The sequence below is a fragment of the Rhinopithecus roxellana genome, chromosome 11, assembly GCF_007565055.1.
Source record: "Rhinopithecus roxellana isolate Shanxi Qingling chromosome 11, ASM756505v1, whole genome shotgun sequence".
In the NCBI taxonomy this organism is placed as follows: domain Eukaryota; kingdom Metazoa; phylum Chordata; class Mammalia; order Primates; family Cercopithecidae; genus Rhinopithecus; species Rhinopithecus roxellana.
This window is the reverse complement of record NC_044559.1, coordinates 120,063,934-120,088,219: the sequence shown is the minus strand read 5'-3', so window position 1 is coordinate 120,088,219 and position 24,286 is coordinate 120,063,934.

The window sequence follows — 24,286 nt, the reverse complement described above, 5'->3', positions numbered from 1 at the left end:
TGTAACTTTTTAACTTCATAAACTCTTCAACTTTTAAAACTTCTGATTATTTTGTGATAGCACTTAGCTTAAAATGCAAACCTATTACACAGCTGTACAAGATGGTTTCTTTATATTCTCATTCTATAAGCTTTTTGTTATTTTTAAAATATTTTATTTTTTAAACATTTTGTTAAAAATTAAGACACAAACACACAGCGTGGAGCTGCCATCTATTATAACAGCACTTTCTTCTTCTGGAAGATCTCCTGAGACACCCGCCTGAAGCTCTTTTTGCGAACAGTCACTCTTTCCAGAAATGTGTCCATGGTGGTTTGCTTGATTGGCTTCTCTTTCTTCTATCAGAGATTTGCCTGTAAGCAGATAATGCACCATGAATGTTCTTCTCTATTAATGAAAACATTTTGATGTTGGGGTCCATGTTTTCAAACTTTCTAAGGAATTTGTTGAGTCTGCAAAAGCTTCTGCTAAATTTGGCGCTGAATTTTCTTGAGGGTTCTTCTTTATCTTCTCATGTAGTTTACTTTTCTCTCGCCTCTTGTTTCAGCTGTGTATTCCTGTTCCAGTTCCAACAACTCCTCATTAGTCAGTTCATCAGAAACCACCTTTATTTGTGAGCTCCTCAATGCCATCCTCATTTACAGCTAGCTTAATAAAATTTTTGCCGTCTCAACCACAGACAGCCTTATTGATATTTGCAACCTCCTCATCCTTGGAAAAATACTTTGAAGTTATGAACAATCCTCTTGAATATCTTCTTCCAAATGCCGTTTACACACTCCTTGGTGACATTATGCCAAGCTCATGCAAGTTCTTGAGGCAATTATATATGTCATAATCCCTCCAAAATTGCATCAGTGTCTTCTGATTGTCCAATGGAGAAACATCACTTCCGTACTGGGATGAAGATGACCAATAAAGGAGGATGTGTGAGAGGATTATCAACAATAAGCAAAATCTATCAAAATAAGTTCCCACTTGTGCCTCCATTTCTCTGGCATAGCAATTTGAACAGGCATCTTAGGAGGGGACTTGGGTCATTCATGACTTCTTATTGTTCCTGTAGCTCACTGCCAGTGGGTACTTATTTACATGCTTCAAGACCTGGGGTTCTCACTGTGCCATATCACAAAAAGAATTCCATTTATAGCCTGTTCCACTGCCTCCAATCAGGACTGTTATCTTCTCCTTAAGAGCCTTGAAACCCAACATTGACTTTTCCTCCTTATAGATGAAAATATTTTCAGGCAGCCTTTTCCAGAATAGAGAAATTTTATTCCTACTGAAGATTTGCTCCTGCAAGTAATTTTCCTCCACAATTAACTTTAGAGTTTCCAAAACTTCTTCAGCTGCCTTCACATTATTTCTTGCAAACTCACTACTCACTTTTAAATTAGGTAATAATAATAGTTCTTGAAATATTTAAATCATCCACAGCTTGCAGCAAATTCAACATCATAATGGGGTTCAGCCTTTTCTTTCAACATCCCAGGCAAACTTTTTGCTTTGACCATGATTATCACAATGCTGTGAGAAATACACCTGTGTGTCTGGTCTTCAGTCCAGGTCATTAGAAGTTTCTCCATGTCTGATATAGGCCCTTCTTGAAATTTTGTCAGTCTCTTTGCCTTCAGTGAAGCAGATCCTCTAACAGCTTCCATCATTTTGTTCTTGTTCTTCCAGATTATAGTTACAGTGGAATGGGGCAGGTCTGACTGGCAAGCAATAACCGTCACTGATTTCCTACTTTTGTAGTCCTTACTTCACTTCTAATTTCATTTCAACATCAGTCACTTGATGTGGTCTTTTACTGGCAACATTAGCAGTGGATTTTGTATGCTTAGGGGCCATGTTAAACAAAGCAACATGAGTTTAAATTATGCAGAAGAGAAAATGATGCAATCAACAAGCATGGTAAACACAAGATGTATGAAGCTGCTGCTGGTGTAACACAGCATACTGTTTCACAGTAAACTTATTTTTTATAATTTGAAGGAGTACATTGTAAAATCACAATAAAAAGTATAGTATGAATAATACATAAATCAGTAACATAGTTACTTATTATCAAGTATCATGTAGTGTCCATAATTGTATGTGCTATAATTTTATGACTGGCAGCATAGCAGGTTTGTTTATGTCAGCATTACTATAATCATATGAGTAATGTGTTGCTTTATGATGTTACGACAGCTACTGCATCACTAGATGTCTTTGTTTTGTGTTACTATAACAATCTCTGAGACTGGGTGATTTATAAAGGAAAGGTTTATTTGGCTCACAGTTCTGTAGGCTGGGAAGTTCAAGCGCATGGCTCTGGATTCTGGTGAGGGCTTTCGTGGTGCATCTAAACATGGCAGGGGTCAAAGGAGAAGTAGACATAAGCAAAGAGAGACAGCAAAGGCTTTATAAAAACTCACTCTTCAGGAACTAATACAGTCTCATGAGAACTAACCTAGTCTTGCCAAAGTGATATCTCAGTCACTACCACAAGAACAGTACTGAGCCATTCATTACAGATGTGCCCCCATGACCAAACACCTCCCACTAGGGCCCACCTCCCAACACCACCACACTGGGGATCAAATTTCAACATGAGTTTTGGTGGAGATAAACCATAACCAAACCGTAACACTAAATGATAGGATTTTTTCAGATCCATTATAATCTCATGGGAACACAGCCATATATGTGGTCCATAGCTAACCAAAACATCATTATATGGTATGTGACTGTGTCTATTTGTGTTGTAGGCAAACTCATCATAGTGTTTACAAAGTTTTTGTTCTGTTTACATAGCAGATGGCTTCAGAAGGAAGAGACAGTGTCTTCCTTTGGGTCAGAAGGCTTATTTGTCTCATGACTAGTATAATAAACACTATGTCTCTGGGGCAATGCTTGGGCAGGTTTGCTTGCAGACCGCTTTATAAGATTCAAGAGTTCCTACACTTAGAATTCCTCAGCTGTGACACAGACCCCCTTGTATACACAGCAGATATGTGGACCTGCCTCTTCATTGCCCCTGTGGAACATGAAGGACAAGAGGAACCAAATGTGAACATGAAGCTCATGCCGTCTGCTGTGCTGAGAATGAAAACACCTTTCCTCACCTTGGAGTCTCATATCTCCTAACATCTATGAAACAGTGGAAGCCTAACTTTTTAGCTTGAAAAGGGAGTAGAATTTCAGAACCTTTTCTATTTTATTGTCTTTGTTCTTGCTATATTCATCTTTCCCTGATTTCAGGATGGAGGTTGGTATGTTGACTACCCTTTGCTGAAGAACTCGAGGCACTTTTAGGTCCTTAAAATGAAGGGTGAAGAGGGTAGTGATGGTATAAGTGGAAAACTTCAAACATGATTGTGTTAGGAATAAGTATTAATAGAATAATTAGAACAAGCTGGAAATTTCTCAACAAGCCAGAGCAGTGGTAAAACCCACCCTTCCTGTAACAAAATATATGATGATTATCTCTTATAAATGGACCATTGCAATGCTGTAAAACACTAAGAAGAATGTGCTTTAAACTTGAAAATCTGTTAATAGGAACAAAAAAGAACTATGAGTTCTTTTAATTTTGTTGTAACTATTTCTTTTTAGATTGATGTCCAAAAGAGTGAAATTCATCTGATATGAAAGCCTACTGCTTTTGGGGGGAACACATTTAATATTAAATGACCAGAGGATAGTAGAGTTATACGAAGATATTTATTTTTAAATTTTTAATCTTTTGTAGAGACAGGGTCTTACTCTGCCACCCAGGCTGTAGTGCAGTGGTGCAACAATAGCTCACTGCAGCCTTAAACTCCTGGGCTCAAGCAATCCTCCAACCTCAGCTTCCCAAGTAGTTGAGACTACAGGTGCATGCCACTACACCTAATATTTTGATGTCTAATATTTTAATGGTAGAGATGGGGTCTTGCTATATTGCCTAGGCTTATCTGAAACTCCTGGCCTCAAGTAATTCTCCCACCTTGGCCTCCCAAAGTGCTGAGATTACCGAGCATACAATATTTTAAAATGATAATTTTTACTCAACTTCCAAATGAGTTGGTAAGCAAGGGGGCCATTTATGTTACTTTCTTGTAAGAGCTTAGTACATTTCCACCTGTTACATGCTTGTTCTTTTTGTAACATTATCTTTACTAAAGATTGAATACATAGAAGTACATATTTCTAATATGTGAAGTGTCTAAAGATTAAAAGTAATGTACATGCCCTGTGAGTTTCTCATCTAGCTTAAGAGACAGGACAGTAGGAATTGTCTAGGAGTCCCACATCCCCTTCTTCAGCTCTATCATATTCTCTCCACTACCTCTCCCAGAGGTAACATTGACCTGAACTTTGTATCTACCATTTCTTTCTTTTCTTTATAGTTTGCTGGTACATGCATTTATCAATCCATAGACAGTTTCAATTTTCAAAAACGGGAATGAACACCTGTTGTAAATTAACCATCATTTTAATTTCACTATCAAAAAGCAAAGCTGATGAATTTTACAAGCATGTTATAGATGCAACATGAAAAATTATTCATCTGCATCTAAAATGAAAACTGATTAAAGAAGTTAACATAAAACTATCAAAAATTAAAACTAAAAGAATATTACAATTAAAGGGAAAAGTTAAAGGACTTTGAAGGAAAAAGTCTTACACACATATATTTGCCTAATGCAGAATTTATAACAAAAATGTGACAAGCTGAGTAATTTTCTTTTTATACAGTACCAGAGTTATATGGAAACTTTTGAAAATAAAAAGTTTTCTTTCATAGCCCAACTATGAAGCAATTATAAATTTTTTTTCTTAAGTGTTCTCAGTTATTAAGGCAACTAAATGAAGCACAAATAATGAAATAAAACATCGGCATTTAATGTTCTAATGAAAGTTTGATCTGTTGTAAATGAGGAACAAGAAAACCATTAAAATTCTTTTAATAAGAAGGCATGTTTCTTAGAAACGAATTTAAAAAAGCAGTTCTCTTTGAAAATATTTTAAATTATTTGCCCAAAATTTAAGCCACTCTGTCTCTGGTCTCCAAAGCTTTGTAAGTGAACAGAACTACTCTTTTCAAAATTTGAAATTTAATTCTCAAGAATGAACCCGCATACCCTCGCAGTGAGTGTTACAGTTCTTTCAGACGTTTGGATATCTCTGGAGCTTCTTCCTTCCAGTGGGTTCATGGTCTTACTGGCTTCAGGAATGAAGCTGCAGACCTTCCCGGTGACTGTTACAGCTCATAAAGGCAGTGTGGACCCAAAGAGTCAGCAGCAGTTAAGATATATGCAAACACTGAAAGAACAAATCTTCCACACTGTGCAAGGTGACCGGAGCCGGTATGCCCCTGACTGGCTAGGGCAGCCTGCTTTTAGTCCCTTATCTGGCCCCACCCACATTCTGCTGATTGGTCCATTTTACAGAGAGTTGATTGGTCCATTTTACAGAGAGTTGATTGGTCCATTTTACAGAGAGTTGATTGGTTCGTTTTGACAGAGTGCTGATTGGTACGTTTACAATCCTTGAGCTAGACGCAGAGTCAGGGAGTGCCAGTTAGCTAGATACAGAGTTAGCTAGATACAGAGCACCAATTTGTGAGTTTACAAACCTTGAGCTAGACACAGAGTACTGATTGGTGTATTTACAAACTTTGAGCTAGACACAGAGTGCTGATTGGTGCATTTACAATCGCTGAGCTAGACACAGAGTGCTGATTGGTGCACATATGATCCTCCCGCGAGATATAAAAGTTCTCCAAGTCCCCATCCAGTTCAGGAGCCCAGCTGGCTTCAACCAGTAGATCCGGCACCAGGGCTGCAGGGGGAGCTGCCCGTCAGTCTCTAGCGGCCCCTGCACTCCTCAGCCCTTGGACTGTCCATGGGACCAGGCGCCACGGAGCAGGGGGCAGCGCCCCTCGGGGAGGCTCAGGTTAGGCGGGAGCCCACCACAGTGGGGGAGCTCAGACATGGCGGGCTGCAGGTGCTGAGCCCTGTCCCGCGGGAAAGCAACTAAGGCCCGGCGAGAATTTGAGTGCGGCGCCGGCGGGCAGGCACTGCTGGGGGACCCGGCGCAACCTCCGCAACTGCTGGCCCGGGTGCTAAGCCCCTCACTGCCCTGGGGCCGTGGTGCCGGCTGCTCCATGTGCGGGGCCCGCCGAGCCCGCGAATGCCAGAACTCACACTGGCCCGCGAGCGCAGCGCGCAGCCCCGGTTCCCGCCCGCGCGTCTCCCTCCACACCTCCCCACAAGCAGAGGGAGTAGGCCCTGGCCTCAGCCAGCCCAGAGAGGTGCTTCCTCTGTGCCGTTGGCAGGCTGAAGGGCTCCTCAAGCGCCGCCAGAGTGGAAGCCGAGGCGGGAGGCCAAGGAGGTGCTCAGAGTGAGGGCTGCTAGCACATTGTCATCTCTCATTATGGAAATGAAATGCTGTACATTTTTCTAAAAGTGAGTATATATATTTATATCATATTAATTTCCCTTTGATAATGTCACTTTTTTGACGACATGAAAATTTAAGCATTCAAATGTACTAATTTGAATGCAACCGGAAGTTTCATTATGCAGCTGATAAATGCTAGGTATGCCAAGAATGAGGGAGTAGTGTAATCATTTTATGAAGCTCTGTCAATTATTTGTTCATATAAACAACTGATCAGAAGGCATAGACATGTATGTGAAATGGCTACACAAGGAAATTCCTCAGGAATCAACTTAATTTACAGTTTACATCAACTGATATTGTTTAACCCACTTCATATTGATACCCTCATTCAATGATGTCATATTGATACCCTCATTCAATGATGAATTCATAGGGTAAAATGACATGATTTCCATCACTGGTTTAGCATTTGCCCATTAGTTTTTATTTTATTTTATTTTTATTTATTTATTTTTGAGACGGAAACTCACTCACTCTGTCACCCAGGTTGGAGTGCAGTGGTGTGATCTCCCCTCACTGCAATCCCTGTCTCCTGGGTTCAAACAATTCTTCTGCCTCAGCCTCCCAAGTAGCTGGGATTACAGGTACGCATCACCATGCCTGGCTAATTTTTGTATTTTTGGTAGAGAAGGCATTTCACCATTTTGGCTGGACTGGAATTCCTAACCTCAAGTGATCCACCCTCCTCAGCTTCCCAAAGTGACAGGATTATAAGCGAGGGCCACCTTACCAGGCCATTAGTTTAAAACCAAAAAGCGTGTTTACAATGTATTAGGTTATTTTCTAGACCTAGTTAGAATATGTTTATGTGTCTGAGACTGAGAGGTACAAACAGTTGTGGAAGGAAATTCTCAGCTCCAATGATAACCTGTTCATGGGACTTTGGTTACTTCTGTCAAGCAGAACCAGCCTTGAAGCCAGTGACCCTTGTCCAGGTCTCTCCCATGTCCCAGTGTTGTCTCCACCGACTCCCTGGGCCATCAGTTTTTCTGCATTCTAATCCATCCTCCTTTTTATTTCTATGGTCACGAAACCACAAGGGAATCAAATAATGCCACTTGTTTGCTTAAAGTGTTTTCCCAGCACCATCTCAACCTGGCCAGAGCATCATGAAACCTCACAGCTTACATGAACAGCTCATCTCCTCCAACTGTGTTGTGGCTCCACACCTTGCATGTGCCCTCTGTAGCAGGTTGAATTACGACCCCCGAAATACATTTCCCCTAGAAACCTCAGGATGCGGCCTTATTTGGCATTAGGGTCTTTTGGACGTAATAAAGCTAAGAATCTTGACCAGGTGTGGTGGCTCACACCTGTAATCCCAGCACCTTGGGAGGCCGAGGTCAGTGGATTGATCACTTGAGACCAGGAGTTCGAGACCAGCCTGACCAACATGGTGAAACCCCATCTCTACTAAAAATACAAAAATTGGCCAGGCACAGTGGCATGTGCCTGTAGTCCCAGCTCCTCTGGAGGCTGAGGCAGAAGAATTGCTTAAATCTGGGAGGTGCAGGTTGCATTGAGCTGAGATTGCACCAGTGTACTCCCGCCTGGGTGACATAGTGAGACATGATCTCAAAAGTCAAAACAAAAACAACAAAAAAAACCCCTGAGGGTCTCGAGTTTCACCCTGAATTAGGTAGGTTTTAAATGCAACGACAGGTATCCTACAAGACAGAAAACAGAGATACGCAGAAGGAGAAGGCCACATGAAGACAGAGGCAGAGACTAGAGTGATGCACCTACAATCCAGAGAACACCAAGGATTCCCAAGAGCCATCAGAAGCTGGGAGAGAGGCATTGAACAGGATCTCCCTTAGCCGTTAGAAGGAACCACCCCTGCCAACACCTTGCTGTTGGACTTCTGGCCTCCAGATCCATGAAAGAATAAATTACCTAGGTAATGTATTATGGCAGCCCTAAATAACGAATACATCTCTCCTCTGCTTAGGATGCCTGCACCTTTTTTCCATCAGGCAAATGCCTTCACCAAGACTCAACTCGAATATCTTATTTACCTAGCAGAGGAAGCAGAGGTAGAGGTTAAAAGCCTGGGCTACGTGGACTCAAATCCCACTTCTGCCCGTTAACCCATTTATGCCTAGTGTTCCATTATTGGAACGCTAAGCTTGTGAGAGTTGATTATATCCTACTGCTCAAGGTAATCACCAAGGTCTGATTTTTCACAACAAAATTTTGCAGCCTCCAGGATAGGTGGGTTAATGAGTTTTTAAAAACTTTGGTCAGGTGATTTGACCTCTCTGGACTTCAGCTTATTGTGCAAAAATGGGGATAACTGTAGAAGTTTTAGTAAACATGCTAGAAGATATAAAGCACATGGAATACTTTCCAACCTATAAAAAATCCTCAAAAGATGTTAACTATTATCTTTATGTGCAAATGTTCCTACTTTCTTCAGGAAAATATTTGTCACCCACTCTTTAATAGGAATAATAGTATAACCATAAGATACTTAATAAATGAGTTAATGCACATGACAGGCTTCAAGGAGGGTCTGGTTGTGGAAAGTGGGGAGCAAATGTTCACTACTGTGATTATGTGCAACATTCTCTAAATTCTTCCAGATGAAATCATTCTTTCCTCCAGACTTCTTGTAACAGATCCGTGTATATATACATATATATGTGTATATATATATGTGTGTGTATATATATGTCTCATGCTGCTAATAAAGACATACCTGAGGCCGGGTAATTTATAAAGGAAAGAGATTTAATGGACTCACAGTTTCACATGGCTGGGGAGGCCTCGCAATCATGGTGGAAGGTGAATGAGAAGCAAATTCACGTCTTACATGACGGCAGGCAAGAGAGCATGTGCAGGGGAACTCCCCTTTATAAAACCATCATATCTCACGAGACTTATTCGCTATCGTGAGAGCAGCACATAGAGACCTGCCCCCATTATTCAGTTACCTCCCACCAGGTCCCTCCCATAACATGAGAATTATGGGAGCTACAATTCAAGATGAGATTTGGGTGGGGACATAGCCAAACCATATCAGGGTGTATGAGATTCACACTGACAGGATCTCGCACACAGCATGAAGCTTATTAGGCAGGCAGTCAAAGCCAAATTGATGAGTGCACTAATGGGCATGCACATGAATCAGCTGGCACTGCTGTCTCCTGGCAGTTTGAACCTGCTTCTATTAATACTCCAGCCGTTTACTTTGATGTTCAATGAGTTGATTACTTGTCTGTCTCTCCTGAAATCTGGGAAGCTCCTGGAAGATGGAGACTCTTGAATTTCCCAAAGATCCGAGCATCCTGCTCTGCATGTTGCGGTCCCTCAGTGAGCACTTCTTGCTGATGATGTCTGTGTGATGAGCAGAGACCTACGTGGCTGTGGTCATTTCTCACGCTTGGATTCTTTCCTTCTCTCACATCTTTGCTTCCTCCTATAGTGACTGGCTCAGGTGCACACAGAGGTTTATGGTTTAATTGGCAGTTTGTTTTATCATCCGTTTTATGGTTTATGGTTTGAGTAAATGAAGCGAGGAGGTTGTTTTTTTAAAAAAAATAAAAGCAGTATTGCTGCCTATGTCTGCCCAAATGCCAGTTGAGAGATGGAAGTTCCAAGCCACCTGTCATGTCCCAATTCTTGTGCCAGGGGAATAGTTTTTCTAGAGGCCAGGGCAGTGGGCTGTGGTTCTTTTCAGTTCAAATAGAGTGTTTAACTAATATTTATTAAGCACCGAGTGCATGTATCTAGTCCTGTTTGACATATTTTCTAGTCTGCTGCAAGCTATCCCTGAGGTTAGGTAGAAGAGAGTACAAAAAGAATGGGATTGGGAACTCATACAAATTGTGTGCCCTACTTATGTATCAGAAATGCTGTGAGATGCTTTTCCAAGAGCCATGTTAAATGTGCTTTTACATTTGGATCCTGTCAATGTGGTTCTTTAACTATCAGCATCAGAAACTTAAACTCTTAAAGGCAAGAAAACCAAGAGTAAGGGAAAGGAAATGTGCTGGAAAAGCAAAAGGGAAAAGCTCAACAACTAATGAGATTTCAGAAAGGACAGGAACCAGGTGAATTCCAGAAATGTAGTAGCATTAATTTAATCCTTCATCAATAAATATGTTTCTATTATCTGACCATGTGCTAGGCAAATGTCTTCTTCGTTAACAAGCCAGAACAGATACCTACCCCCTCCTATAGGATTGAGAGAGGGAGAAAACAAATAAACCAGTAACAGCACATAGAAATTTTACATGGCAAAAACAGCAATAAAAAACAACAAAGAAATCTGGGCGTGGTGGCTCACGCCTGTAATCCCAGCACTTTGGGAAGCCAAGATGGGTGGATCACCTGAGGTCAGGAGTACAAGACTAGCTTGGCAAATATGGTGAAACCCCATCTCTACTAAAAATACAAAAATTAGCAGGCTTGGTGGCAGGCGTCTGTCATCCCAGCTACTCGGGAGACTGAGGCAGGAAAATGGTTTGAACCTGGAAGTTGGAGATGGCAGTAAGCCAAGATTGTGCCATTGCACTCCAGCCTGAGTGACACAAGTGAAACTCTTTCTCTCTCTCAACAAAAAAAAAAAAAAAAAAAAAAGAAAAAGAAAAAAGAAATAAAGTAGAAAGTGACAAGGCAGGGAGATGCAGCTATTTAACATGGTATTCTCAGGAAAGTTCTTCCTGAGAACATGACTTTTGAGCAAAGATGGGAATACAATGGTAGATGAAACCAGGTAAGTGTCTGGAGGAAGAACAATATGGTTAGAGGGACTGACAAAAGCAAACTGGAGGCAGAAAAGGCAGAAATGAACTTAAGAAGTCCCCGAGGTCCCGTGTTGCTGGGCTGGGTGGGAATAGATAGTAGACCACTTGTTTGCAATTTTTCTGTAGCTCAGATGAACATCCCTGGAAAGTGCAATGTTATTGACCTAGCTTGGGTCGTGTATCCATACCTTGGCCAGGAGAGATAGAGACATTTGGAGAGACAGTCCTACCCAGTTTGCAAGCTAGGGGAGCAGGAAAGTTTGTAGAGGAAAGTGTAGTCTCTAATTCTATTACTAGAAGAAAGATGATTGTATGGAAAGGTCACCATACAAACCTCTTAGGGAGAGTCAAATGCTTTTGGTGTCTCCTCTCCAATTTAATACTATAAATGATTACTGAGTATGTACTGTGCCCAAAACACTGGGTCTGTGTTGTGGGACAGACAAAAGTGGAGATCCAGCCCCTGAATGATCAGGGAACAGTGAGGCATCTGGTAGAGATGGAACAGTTTTAACACTGATGCAAAGAAGATAGAAGGTGAGGAAATCTGTCAAGGAGGCTCTTGGAGAGGTTTACAAGCAAGAAGGCATTGCATGTTCCATATATTGTGCCTTGCTTGTGAGTTCTTAATACTCTACTAAAACACCCATTCATTTTATTAAAAAAAAAAATCATGCAGAGATTCTTGCAGTGCTGGGCTGTTCTGATAATCTCTAAGAACAAATTGGAAAAAACACATGTAAAAACTCAGTAAAATTTCAGTATTTTGTCATTTCCAGGGGACAAGGAGAAGTGAAATTACAGGAAGACCCAAACTAAAGAAAATTAACAAATGATCAAGAAGCATTTGTATTGCATTTAAATATCAATACTAATAACACTACATGTTGCAAATAATTAAATAATTCAGTCATTCAAGTTTTCTTCATTCCAGACAGCATGCACACCATGCCTATGAAGAATACTAAACACTTTCCCATGCATTTTATCTTGAGCTTTCAAGATATTTAAATTGCCTACAAATTTTTTTCTTTGAAGTTCCTATAAGGGAGTCCTGTAATTTCAACTATAATTGTAATTATCTGTTTAGAGTTTTCCAGGTAACCATTGTCTTATCTATAAGTTTCCCAGGACAGTTTCTCTAGGTTTATAATTTCTCCAAATATAAATGCAGTAGCATGTATATTGGCAACATAAGACTGGTATAGAGAGTGAAGAGAAGGATGTTGAAAGTAGTTTAGAAATAAATTCCAAACAAGTAAATGCAGGATTTAACTATGAATTATTAAAGCCCAGGAATTGGATATCATAAAATTTTACTGGAAGTAGCTTTCTTGAGAGCACTAGTTAGTTTAGGGGCAATAAATTAAAGCGGGAATGACAAAGACAGGTGTTTTATCCTAAATAAATAAAAGGCAGGTGACACATTAATGTAAACCATTCCAACAAATGCATTCTCTAAAAATTATTTCATCATCTAACAAACAAACATCATTTCATCAGTTAACAAACATTATGTGTTTGTCATTAAATGTTTGTCATAAATATTCCATTTTGACAGTGCTTACTCCATAAAACTTAAAAGTATAGCTTTAATAAGTCTATGAAATTTAATTAGCAATCATGCCAAAGTGTATCTCATGTTCAACAAATTGATATAATGTCAAACATCTTTTCTCAGGTATAATCTTCCACAAATCTCAATGTTGGATTTCAGCATTTATTGCTTTTATAGTAAGTGTAGTTTCTTTTAAAAATACTTCTTTTTCTTCAAGCTCACTGACTTTCCTTGGCTGTGTTCAATCTTTTAATGAGCCCATCAAAGATATTTTTCATTTCTGTACAATGTTTTCAATTTCTTGCATTTCTTTTCAGTTCTGTCTTAGAGTTCCTATCTCTCTGCTTATGTTACTCATCTGTTCTTGGAATTTCTGTCTCTCTGCTTATATTACTCATCTGTTCTTGCATGTTGTCTACTTTTTCCATTAGAGCTTTTGGCATATTAGTCATAGTTGTTTTAAATTTCCAGTCTGATGATTTCAACATCTCATCCATATCTGAGTCTTGTCCTACTGCTTGCTGTCTTTCTTCAAACTGTTTTTTTGTCTTTTAGTATGCCTTGTAATTTCTTTTGTTGAAAGCTGAATGTGATGTACTGGGTAAAAGGAACTGAGGCAAATGGATCTTTAACATAAAGTTTTATCTTTATTAAGATAAGGGTTAGGGTTAGGCCATCTTTACTGTTTGCTTTAGCTGTAAGGATTAGAGGCTAAAATTTCTTTGGATTTTTTTTTTTTTTTTTTTGTCTCCTCTGTTGTCTTTGGGTTTCCCTAGAGAGTTCTTCTTAAATAAGGTCTGCACCATGCAGCTCTTTCAGTTGTTTTCTCCTTACTACTGGTTGCAGTGGTGTTTTCTTTTCCTGGGCTTCTGTGTCAGTATGTTGTGATTCTTTGTATTTGCCTGTCTGTCTCTTTAACTTTTGGTGTAGTGGTTTTCCTTGTGACTTCAGTTCTCTGTTAGATGTAAAAAGGCTTGCTGATTTTCACTTTGTTTAGCTTGTTTCTTGTTGTAAGGATGAAACATGACTTCTAAGCTCCTTACACGTTGAACTGAAAACCAGAAATCTAGGAAGTCTCCCTTTTTAATTTGGAAGAGTTGGAAAAATACTTGTAAGTCATTATATAATTTCTATACTCTGTGCTTAATGTCATCCTCACCTCTCTGGGTTAGTCCTAAATCATAGATCTTGAGGTATGGAATCTTGACATACCTGAAAATGAAACAAACTATTAAGTATCTTATGAAATAATCTACTTTAATTTTTTTTAATATAAATGTGTCAGAACCCAAGATGATATTATTTTCTGAAGTCATCTTATGCTAGAGTAACATCAGTTACTCATGCCTACTCAAAAGGGGGTTCCACACTGTGCCTTGCTGGGGAGGCAGAGCAGGTGTTCCGTTTTTAATAATGTCACCTCTTAATGTCAGAATGGTAAGAATTTTTAGAAAATGACTATTCATAATTTACCAGTCTAATTTGTGCTTGGCCATTTGCTGGTATTCTTTACATGTAATATGTCATTTTTTTCTCCATAATTGCCCTGGGATGGATGTTATAGATTCATCTTTGTTTACAGATGAGAAAAGTGAAGGTCAGAGAGGTGAAGTGACTTTCCCAGGTTTCCACTGCTAGTGAGTGAGATCTTACATTCTTTTATTTTATTTTTATTTTTTGGTACTGTTTTTGAGAGCCTGTGTATAGTTCACACTTGCAGCTCATCTCAGTCTAGACTAGCCACATTGCAAATGCCCATGAAATCATGTGGCTAGTGCCTACCATATTGGACAGCACAGGTCTAATAGGTATGCAACACATGGGGCCAGCCAGTACATGATTCAGCAACAAAATGCCATGTTTGTGTTTCAGATATGGTTACATTATAATAAAAGCTAACATGTACATAGAGTTGACTACGTGCCAGGCACTGTTCTGAGCACTTTGTTTTAACTCGTGAGGAGTCCATGAGTAATTTACTTTTGCTATCCACGTATTGCTGATGAATAAACTGAGGAACCGAGAAATTGTGTATATTACCCATAGACACGCAACCAGGGACTCAAAGCTGGGATTCAAATACAGAGAGTTTGGCTACAGGGTCTGTATTTCCACCACCTTGCTCTTCTCCTCATGTGATAATAGTTGGGCTTCCACATTTTTACTGTGTCATTTTTAAGTTCCAAGCAGAATATTTGTACACCTGGCTGGAGTGAAAGAGGGTAAATTAATTTTCATTTAAAATTGAAATTGCCAACTGTGTTTCTATCTGGATTTCTTTTAATCTCCCATTGATCTATGCCTTTAAACCTGGGAATGGAATTTTAAATAAGCAGGGCACACTGATGAACACGGAGTGAGGTCTGACATATACTTTAGCCATGCCAACAAGAAGCCAAAATGCCCTGTGAGGGTAATTAATGCCCTTACCTCTCTGTGTGTTCTCAGTAAGTCCAGTTATCTCAGAGCTCAGACTACTTCTAGGAGATAATTAGGGGCTGCTGAAAGCTGCATTAACTCTGCCAGGCCACAAGGGCATTGTACATCACTGCTTCTCAAAGGGACTCATCCACTTTCAGCAAGTTGCAACATCTCAACCCTAATCCCCAGAAGGGTTGAACATGGGTAACTTGAGTTACTACATTCTCATTTGGAGGTTTTGAATCTCTTTTTACAGAGGCTGATATCATTTCTGTGTTTTAAAGGTAACTTTGGCAACGTGAGGAGTTAATACCACACATCCAGGGAAGTTTGGTTAAAAGATGAGGACATTGTTTAAAGGCTGGGAAAGAGAATCATTGACATTTTTGATTCATGACTTTGTATTTATTTTATAGCCAGCTTCTCACTCCATCTATCTTTCTCATACAAACTGTCAAGTTTTGCTGGGGCTGAATAGTGGTTGTTTATAAAACCCTTATTAAGTATCCCACCTTTTTCATGTATTAGTTCTAATCCTACAATAACTGTTACAATGATTATAGTAGCAAACATATAGTAAAGAGTAAGAATGTACCAGGTATGATTCTGAGTGCCTCATGTATGTTTACCCAGTGAATATCACAACTATGTACAGTATAGGTACTGCCTATAATCTTTTTCTTATAGACTGAGCATAGCCAAGAATGAAGATCATGAATGATGTCCTAAACTGTCAAGCTGTGCATCCAACATCAAACCTAGGAGTCTGCTCAGGAATTTGTTCTCTTTCTCCCTACATGACATGGCTTTTATATGAGTTATAATGATAACTGTTCATATACTTCAGAGCAAAAAATTAAGGCACAGAGAGATGAAGTAACTTGCCTGAAGTCATCTAGTTTGTGAGGAAATTGAAGCAAGTCTGTTGGACTCCCAAGCCCACTCTTTCTTCTAAGCTGCAAGGGAAGAAATAATCCTTTCCACTAGGGGAGAAGCTTAGGAGTACATAAATCCCAGTAATATTTGGCTGTGAAAACATTGTTTTTTCCACTTAAGGAAAATATGTATTGTATATAAGTCATGCTGTTGAAGATGGTGGCTTCCAGACTTTTGTGTTTCTCCTATGTATTGGATGAGTGGGAAAAAATTAACATGAAAAAAGACCCTAAACACAGTTATCACACTTTCTGTAAATCATCAAACAGTGCAAAAGTTAATGCTTTATTTCATGACAGCCTTTCCTCATTTTCTACTTAATTAACAAGTACGCTGTCATGGCAAAAGTTTCAGGATTACCATTAGAAATCTGTAAGACTCAAATGGTTCTCAAGAAAGTCGATTTAGGTACATGAATGTCAACAACAGAATGAAAACAAAATGAAAAATCTCTGATAACCAGAATGTTCCTAAAGTTTTATTGGCCAGTATGTTATTTTATAAATTTGTTTAAATCACTTGTGGTATGATGAAAATTTAAAAAATCTATATGCTTTATGCAGTCTCAATAATTTTTGGACTACTCATATCTTCTACCAATTAATATATTCTTTTTCTCTTTATAAGAATATCTTGATGTTGAGAAATTTTAAAAATACAAAGGAGATCAAAGAAAAATTAATGAATGCTTATATAACTACCACCAAAAATGACAGTATTAACATTTTATATACATTTAAAGTCCTTTTTATATTACTTTTAATATTCCAGGTAAGCTCAAATTCCCATTTCTTTCCCTTGCACAGATACCTTTCTGTCTCCAGAGTCAATCCCACAAAACAGTGGAAAAACTACATCATAAATTTCTATGAATTTATATATGTGTTGTATTCACATGTATTGTAAGTCCATATAAGTGATTTCATACTTTACAATGTATCATTCTTTAACTTTATTTCACTCAGCATGGTTTTTGAGATCTATCCATATGAATGCATAAAGATCAAGTCTTTTCTGCTTAATATCCTTACGGGGTTTTATCATATCAGTATACCACATTTGATTTATTCATTCTCCTATTGATGGCTCTTGAGTTTGTTTCTAAGAGTTCACTCTAGCTTATTTATAACCCTTTGTATCTTTGTAAGTACCTGTATTGGTTTGCTAATTACAAAATATTTTGCCATCACAAGATGCCATGAACTGCATGGCTTGACTAATTGTTCTGGAGGCTGGAAGTCCAAGATCAAGGTGTCAGTGGGTTGTATTTCTCCTGAGGCCTCTCCTTGACTTGCAGAAGGCTGTCTTCTCACTGTATCCTCACGAAACCCTTCCCCTGTGCACAAGCTTCCCTGATGTCTCTTCCTTTTCTTATAAAAACACCAGTTCTGTTGCATTACAGCCCACGCTTATGACCTCATTTAATCTTCATTTTCTCTTTCAAGGTCCTGTTTCCAAATATGGGCATACTGGGGGTTAGGACTTCAGCACAGGAATCTTGAAGGACACAATTCAGTACGGAACAGAACCGTAGGAGGCAGTCTAAACTGAAGGTTAAGAGCATGGGCTCTGGTATCAGGTCTGCGAGTGTTTGGTCTTGACTCACCACATTCCAGCCATGGGGCTTTAGCAAGCAGCTCAACATTGCAGCAACTCAGCAACAATAATACCAATCTATCCTACAGAGTTGTTGTAATTATTAAGGGAGCTACATATAAAGCACCAAAACTGCCTCACTCAAAATGAGTTATTGTTAGATATCCTTGTGTATATTAATAAGAGTCTACCTAAACATGTACCTTGGCTGGTTTAGGTGGCTCATGCCTGTAATTGCAGGACTTTGGGAGACTGAGGCCAGAAGATCGCTTGAGGCCAGGAGCTCAAAACCTGGTAAACAAAGTGAGACCCTGTCTCTACCACAAATTTTTTAAAAAATAAGCTGGTCAAGGTGGTATGTGTCTGTTATCTTAGCTATTTGGGAGACTGAGGCAGGAGGATCACATGAACCCAGGAGCTGGAGGCTGCAGTGTGCTATGATCGTGCCACTGCACTTCAGCCTGGGTGACAGAGCAAGACCCTATCTAGAATGAATGAATGAATGAATGCATGAATGAATGAATGAAACGTACCTAGTTATAGAATTTCCAAGGCCTAAGGGACACATTAACAATTTTTCTATCTACTGCCGAATTTCTGTCCCTGGTGATTACACCAATGAACACTCTCACTAGTCAAGTACAAGAATTCATTTTTCCTCATTTCCTGGCCAAGAATTCGTTTTTCCATACTTCAGCATTTCCATCCATCTGATGTTTGGGGAAAAAAAAGTATGTCATGAATACACTTTTTGGATAGATACTTCTTTCAGAGCATCTACAAACCATAAGGAAAAAAGTACACAGGTGCTCCTGTACACATCTAATAACCACCTCGTAGTATAGTCCAAAACAGAAAAAAACACGCAATACAAACTAAAACTCCCTTTGGCTAGAGTTGGATGAAAGCAGAAATCCAGTTTATAAAGTGAAGTACCCATTTAGCTGTGACGATTTTCTTTTGGCTGAAGCATTGGTTCCCAAATTTCTTTTTGCCCAAGAATCATCTGAAGCACTTGTTAAGTGCTGATTTCTGGACTGTGCAGTGAGAGATTCTAATTTAACCCTGATGTGAGGACAAGAATCTGAATTTGTAACAAGCACCCCTTGTGATCCATTTTAGATATGTAACCTACAGTTTAAGGGACACAGCTTTAAAAATAAAATGTTCTCTGGACATATTTCTAAGTGGTAGGCTGTGATTTAAACTCTTACTTGTATCTTAACCTAAATAGACATCCACCGTGCAAGTAAACACTGTCATAAGCTTTGGAAATGCATCTTCCCAAGAATATTTCCTGTGTTTAATGTGAAAGTCATTGACTAGGGAATAATTTCTAAGGTCCTGTCCAGTTCCTATGTTTTATGTTCTGTTTCTGTTACATTTCTGTCATCACTTCCATTCACTGCCAATCCCGAGCAAGGACATGCTATTCACATACTGCAGGTTATTTAGCAACAATAGTGAATTGATCTCAGAAACTTGCAATGGAGGGAAATCAGGCTGCTCACTTAAAGTTAAATTTATAATTTGATCTTATAATTTAACATAACAGATAAGATCATTACATTTGTCAATGTCTCGTTAGAAAGTGGAAAATCTCCCAGATAAAAATCTGCACTCACAGGATCTAAATGTAATTGATGTTTAACTAGTATGAAATAAAGCTACTGGGATAAAAATCTGGAGGAAATAATGTGAGGACTGCGAAGGCATTAAAGGACGTGGAGTCAGAGTATCAAAGACAGCCTGAAGAACTGGCATGCCTCTAGGCCCTGTCCAAAGAGGTGATTGTCCAAATTTCCGCTCTCATTTATTCCCATGATAAAGGTGATGCATTAATCAAAACAATGATAGAATGCCATTTTTAATGTTAATTTTATTTTGTTTAGGGGACCATTTTTTAGCCAATTGATTGGAAAAAAAAAGATTATGTCTGGTGCTTGAGGATTTATTCACCATCATACACTGCTAGCAAGATTGTAAATTGACACAAACTTTCTGAAAGCAATTGGCCATGTTATCACAGGCTTCAAAAATGTGTATTTTCATAGATTAATTTCAAATTTAAGAATCTAAGGAAATAACTAACCCATGCAATTTTTTTTCCTATGAGGATATTTATTGCATTGTTTCTGTTGCTATAAATATATAATAAAAGGAAATAAATTATGTAAATTTTTGTATATCACAAAAATGAAGTTTTAATTCAGAAATAACTCTAAGAATTATAAATGTTATTTTCACATGGAGAGCTAGAAACAGTGTATTTTCAAGTAAAATAATCACTTTACAGTGCAGTAAATTTTAGTTTAGAAAACACATATCTATTCTCATAGAAAAAGAGTGAAGATAACATCTATATCAAAAAATTCTTGACCGGGTGTAGTGACTCACACCTGTAATCCCAACACTTTGGGAGGCTGAGGGGGGGGTGAATCACCTGAGGTCAGGAGTTCAAGACCAGCCTGGCCTTCATGGTGAAACCCCATGTCTACTAAAAATACAAAAAATTAGCCGGGTTTGGTGGTGCATGTCTGTAGTCCCAGCTACTTGGAAGACTGAGGCAGCAGAATTGTTTGAACCCAGGAGACGGAGGTTGCAGTGAGCTGAGATTGCGCCACTGCACTCCTGCCTGGGTGACAGAGTGAGACTCCGTTTCAAATAATAATAATAATTATTATTTATTTTCTCTTCATTTTCTATAATGAAGGTATTCTTTATTTGTAAAGTTATTACCCATTTTTAACAGAATTTTGGTTTATGTAATTGGTTTCTTTTGAGTGTCATTAAGGTCAATCATTCATTTGGCAAACATTCTTCAAGTGTGTACCATGTACCTTGGAATACTTGAGTGAAAACATGGAGATTCCTACCCTTTTGAAGTTTACCTTCTAGCTTGCATTCTAGCCTATTCTTCTGAGCAAGAGCCATGCTATACATTGACCTTGCCTGGAGGCTGGACAGTGAGGGTGGTCCCACCTCACTGCCTGTGAACCTGTGGTCCCCTCCAAGGACCTGAGACACCAAGAGGCCCTAGAGCCCAGCCTTGTCTGGGATACCTCAAAGGGTCACCATGGTGGTTCTGTTTTCCAATATGAGTAAATGCCTCCCAGCCTCTCCCTGTGTGGTCAGGTCCCAGCTGCCAGGCTCCCTCCCCAGCTCCTGGCTTGGCTGATGGAATCACAGTTAGAGTCTAAGCTAACCTAGGTTTGAGGACCATGGTTGTACACAGAAACATGTGTACTTGCAGGTCTATGCTTGTGGGTGGGTACACAGTGTGCCCCCCACCCAGAATCCATTTGAATCCCACAAAATTGACAACTCTACCAAGATAATGCTACTGATGAACCACTGGCCTCTCAGATGGTCTGACTATTCTCTCTCTCACTCTCTTTTTTTGTCTCTCTGTTTCTCTCCCACCCCACTTCTTTCTGGTCAGTAAGTCTAGTGAAATATCCTTGTGAAATGTGATTATTTTTAATCCAGGGGTGTCCAATCTTTTGGCTTTCCTGGGCTGCATTGAAAGAAGAATTGTCTTGGGCCACACGTAAAATACACTTTCACTAACAATAGCTGATGAATTAAAAACTAGGTCAGTGCATAAATCTCATGTTTTAAGAAAGTTTGCAAATTTGTGTTGGGCCACATTCAAAGTCATCCTGGGCTGCACGCAGCCGTGGGCCGCGGGTTGGGCAAGCTTGATCTAATACAATAGAAACTTGTTTCTTTTTCTGGCTGCTTCTGCCTGGTACAAAGACAAAGAAGAGACTGAAACATTCTATTAAAATTTATCTTGATGCACTTCCATGTTTGATGATTGGTTGAGATCTTGTTTTCATAAACAGTTGATATTTTATCAAATGGCAGTGGATCAGGCTTAAGAGTGATAGGCCTCTAATCTTTTAGTCATTATCCACACTGATCAGATTAAATAATCAGTATAATAGTTCTGCAAACAGATGGTGGTGAGTGATTTTGGTGGTGGTAGAAGGAATGAATAAATTGGAACAAGTCTTATATCTTAATAACAGATTAGATTCACCTAAAACCCCGTTGTATATTGAGGTACTAAGTCATTTTTTTAGATTCTTTGTGCACAGTTGCATTTTCCGATATTTCCACAAAGGAAATATATATATACTTTTAGAAAAAAAAAAACAATAAATGCTATTAAGTTAAAGAGGATGTACAATTTTCAACATTCCACCTGCTTTTAAACCTGGCAAGGTTCATTGAGTCCTAACCTCCACTAATAATTTTATTTGTATTAAGGGTGGGAATGCTTTGCTGCGCCAAGTCAGAAAACAAAATAGATCATTAATCCCTGACATAGCATTTCATTTACTGATGAAATCCTCCAGTGCTTCTAATTTAGTCGGTCATTTTGTCCAGTGCTGAACAGAGATTAGTAGACTAAGCCAGTCAGTCTGGGTCTCCCATTTGATCACTGGAAAGGAAATATTTTCTCTTATAGCAGAAAAGTACCCTAAGCAAACCTTTAAGAGGTTTGGGAAGTGATATTCCTTTGCAGACTGTGGAGTTTTAAGTGCTTTTTCAGCATTTATAAAGCCTCATTGCTTGAGAAGGGGTTCATTTCCCTGGTTTTCTTCAGGCTCCCCACCACCATCCCACTTTGCTTCACAGTCCTGAAATTCAGCTAGTGGAATCTTTTTATTAGCAATTGAAACAATGTCCAGTTCAGGAGAGAAGGCTTCTATTTGCACCTCCAGTCTAAAACGCCCTCATTATGGATAAAAGTCCGAAGTTCCTCTTCTATTTCTTAATCCTTCTGGGAAAACTCCTCTGCCCTCACTGTCCCATCATTTTGTAGTTAAAAGTCTCAACTCAATCTTATCTCCAGCTCTGTCCCTTGTGTTTGACATATTTCAGCAGGTTGTCAAAAATGCTCAGACTTCAGGAATAATTAAGCTACCTAAACTAAATTGGATTTTAAAACTTTTCGTAGATACTGATCACTCACCCAAGAACCCCTTTGACTCCCCTCCTGTGTAGATCCCCACTTCTCTGAGGTGGAGAGAGCACAGGCTCTTTACAGGAAGGACACTGAGTTTATATAAAAACAAACCCTGAATTTGAGCATCATTAGGAAGAAGGAAGTCTTTGGGATGACGTCCTTTCAGCTCATGTTAATCCATCAGGCTTCCCTAATGATCTGCATTTTCTTTCTAAATAAAATCTCGACTGTGAAATAACATAATATGTAGATTTAAAACTTCCATGAGTGGCACAAGTTCAGACATAACCAGCTTCATGCACATTTGTGTCCTTCCACAAGGTCAGACTTGTATTGATGCTATTTTAATTATGAAACCCGTGAACCACATTGAGCTCCCAAGGAGGCACTTCTTAGTATTAGCCACTCACTCGGTAGCCAGGGCTGTGGGTATACATGCTCAAGCCACTCCACAGATCAGTCAATATTACAAAGTGTAGGTAATCGTATACTTAATCAATACATAAATAATACAGGTCAAACAATCCACATCAAACAAACTAACATTTAACATCAAGAGAAAAGGGAATAGGGAAAAGGGGTTAATGAGCCAGTCTAAGGAGAGTCACATGGAAAAGGAGAGTGTCCTGGCTTGATCCAGATGGATGTTAATATCTTGCAAGGAAAAGTCTTTGATTTGGTCAGAACCTTTGATGGCAGATGCTGGGTACTGATCACCAGTGGCAGCAAGACAGGGTCTGTCAAGACGGCCATGTGTAGCTGGTGAAGTCCTGCTCATTTTATGGCCCTTGAGCCCTCTGGCAAGGTCTAGTAGTAAATGGTTACACCTCTATCTGGTTGACTGTTGTCTCTATTCATTAGGTGAGCACCTGGACCCGTTGGCTTGATGCCTTTTAAAATGTAAGATGGAGTCTTTTTCTAAGATGAAGTCACTTATGTCAAGGGTATACAAAAACAATGGATTCAAGAAAAAGGAAGGACCATCTAAGATTTCAGATTGCTTAGTTTTAACCCCAGAATGATGGAGTAATAAGAATGGGAGGTACAGTGAGGTATTAGGATGGCATTTTCCTAGAAAACTGCTGAACACACTATCTAGTCTCAGAGATGTTTGGCTCTCCCTGGGAAGCCGCTCAATTTTCCTCACTTAACCTACAGTGTGTCTCAGGTATGGTTGCAGACAGAATAGATTTCTTGTGCCTCATGCCACTCGAGGAATCCCAAAGGCAGTCTCATTCCAAAGGGTAAAGAGGGTCACAAACACCTCTAATAACAGATAATCCTATTGGAACAATCTGAAATGCTAAGGGTAGGTGCATATTAAGTATGCACTCTGAACAGCAGAATCATACATTTCAGTGTTGGAAATACATAAAACCTATTGTTTTCATTGTGTGCAATGTTCTAAGCATTTCACATGTTTAACAACCCTTATGTTTGGTAACAGCTGATTTAGATTCTTGATTTTAAGCATGAGAATACTGAAGTGAAGACGTTTTATAATTTGGCTAAAGTCACTCAGGGAGTTAAGGGCAGAGGTTGAACTAGAATCCAGGTTTCCCAGTTTCAGGAAACTGGTAGATATTTTTACTATACCATGCAGTGATCACA